General features: G+C 45.2%; 1 protein-coding gene across 1 annotated transcript in view; it reads right to left on the bottom strand.

The window, feature by feature from the left end:
* Window positions 1–2,684, bottom strand: part of STS (steroid sulfatase) — an 84,508-nt gene that overhangs the window by 21,660 nt on the left and 60,164 nt on the right. The window lies entirely within an intron of this gene.

The following is a 2,684-nucleotide window of genomic DNA, read 5'->3' as shown; positions in this document are numbered from 1 at the left end:
AGAGGGAAGCAGGAAAATTGGCATCAGAGCAGCTGAGGCTGTAGTCAGAGAGACTGGAAGATCCTACGTCACTGGCTCTGAACAGAGAGAAAGGTGCCCCAAGCCAAGGCATGCAGGTGGCCTCTCGCCACTGGTAAAAGCAAGGAAACAGCTGTTCCCCGAGAGCCTTCATAAAGGAACACAGCTCTGCCGACACCTTGATTTTAGCCAACATGGACCCATTTTGGACATCGGACCTGCAGAACTGTGAGATCATCCATTTGTGTTGTGTTGAGCCACCAAATTGGTGGTGATTTCTTCCAGCAGCCGTAGGCAATGAAAACACCAGTTCTGTGCCCTTGGGGACATGGATCCACCGGCTCTGCCACACATTCCAGACGTGTTAAGATGTGAGTATTTCACGGGATTATGATCCCCAGCCTGAGAGACAGGAGACCACTGACCATAGCCATTTTCATCATTGCTATTATTTTATTACTGGCATAGCTCTTACTGTTTAGTTGGGAAAACGAGCTTTGCACGTATGAGGCAATTCGAAAATAACTAAATAGAGCATGAAAGGGGTATCAGGAGGGGCTGGAGGGGTGAGCTGGGAGTGGGTCACAATGTCAACAGAAGATGTTCCCCAGGGTCTCTCACTAACGGTCCTTGGGGAAGGGAGACAGCAGCACGGTGGCCTTGGGCTCAAAGAGGCCAGAGATGCTGGATCCCTCCAGCAGGGAACCCACGGATGGATGGAAAAACAGACACGCTGCTTCCCCTGGAGTAGTTCCCCATGACTTTATAACAAGCTGTGCATAACTCTGACTGCAGCCCAACAAAAAGCACAGAGGATGCCTCTTCCCTGGGAACACGGGCCCTGAGGCAACAGATTTTGAGCTGGTTTGTGAAGGAGAAATAGGGTTAGTAGAGGACAGGGGATTGCAAGGGAGATACAGAAAAAACAGGTGAAGGAGTGTGGACTCTTTCTGAAAATGTCTGAACAGAGAAAAGAGCATGGTCGAAATTTAAAATTTGGTCGAGTAATTGTCAAATTCACGCATTTAACATCCCGGTGGCACTCGGCCGTGATAGGAAGTCACAGACAGATGATGGTTGAGTTAATCTCTCCAGGACGGTGCAGAGAAAATTCTTCCTCCATTCACTCCGAGACTCTTGTTAGGAACAGCTGTCTCTAAACCACACTTCTATTTATTATTTTTTTATTGCCACGCTTCTATTTTTGTCTTTGCACATGTTGCCACCCGGCAGGTCAAATGCCTTCGAATGGCAAGAGCATATGCCTGTCATTCTTTTGCTTGATGTGGGCACAGAGTTTTATGCAATACTCTGTTTGTCATTTTTTTGTCCTCTTGGGCATCTCCCCGCCCGATAACACTGGTTCCCTGGATTGATGGGAATCACAAGGAAGCACGTGACGAATCTAATTCACACTAAAGTCTTTCTCAGCCAAGATGCTATAGTATACACCCTCCTCGATGTATTCAGTCCAGGGACTAAAACCCCACCAATTATAGATGGGAGATGTGACAAAACCGCCCAGGTTCTATCAAACTATCATCCACCTGTTATCGGGGCAAAAATAAACAGCAGCCATCTGCTCATGTCACTGCTTGAAGGGGAGGTAAAGAACTGAAGAACACCCTTAAGTTAACTGACCCGGTTTCAGAAGCTAAAGGTGACTATTTAAGCAAGACATCAAATGGCTAAATCATCTGAGCCAGGGGGTGGCACGTGTTTCCTTTGAAAAGCCAGGGAGTAACGATTTTAGGTGGTTTCGGTGGCTTGCCCAACTCCTCAGAAGCAGGAGGGCCAGACACCAACAAATCAACATGGCTGTGTTTCAGGAAAACTTGATCTACAAAATCAGGCATCAGGCTGGATCTGGCCCAAATGCCATAGTTTACTGAGCCCTGCTCTTTTTCTTTTTCTTTTTTTTTTTTTTATTAGAGTATAGTTGATTTACAATGCTGTGTTAGTTTCTGCTGTACAGCAAAGCGAATCTGTTATATATACATATACATATATCCACTCTTTTTTAAGATTCTTTTCCCCCATAGGTCATTACAGAGTATTGAGTAGAGTTCCCTGTGCTATACAGTAGGTCCTTATTAGTTATCTATTTTATATATAGTAGTGTGTATGTGTCAATCCCAATCTCCCAATTTATCCCCTGCCCTTACCCCCTGGTAACCGTAAGTTTCTTTCCTACATCTGTGACTCTATTTCTGTTATGTAGGTAAGTTCACTTGTAGCCCTCTTTTTACATTTTTTGATTGATAGATTCCACATATAGAGCCCTTCTCTTAAAGTTACTGAATTTAGATTTGGGGAGTAGGGCGCGTGCATCAGCCCTGACCATACTCCGCAATATTAACTCCTTCAGTGTTATTAGGGGGGAAATGTCACCGCAACTTCCACTGATGATTTATTTTTTCACTTAATTGGACTCCTTCATATCTTCTGCAAGAACGAAAAACTAAAGAATCTCTCCTTCAGCCTGAAATGTAGAGCAACCACATCCTAGCTCTGGCCCACCCTTCCTATACCATTCCTTAGTTGAGCTGAGTCTCACCTAAGTGCCCCAGCAAACAACTCATCCTATCCCTCCTTCTGCAAAGTTCTCTTGCTGTTTTCTCTGCCAGGATTTTCCCCAACCCCCAAACACTTCTATAAACCCTCGA

The sequence above is a fragment of the Lipotes vexillifer genome, unplaced genomic scaffold, assembly GCF_000442215.2.
Source record: "Lipotes vexillifer unplaced genomic scaffold, Lipotes_vexillifer_v1.1 scaffold14, whole genome shotgun sequence".
In the NCBI taxonomy this organism is placed as follows: Eukaryota; Metazoa; Chordata; class Mammalia; order Artiodactyla; family Lipotidae; genus Lipotes; species Lipotes vexillifer.
Note: the sequence above shows the minus strand (reverse complement) of the source record. Positions and strands in the feature narration are given on the sequence as shown.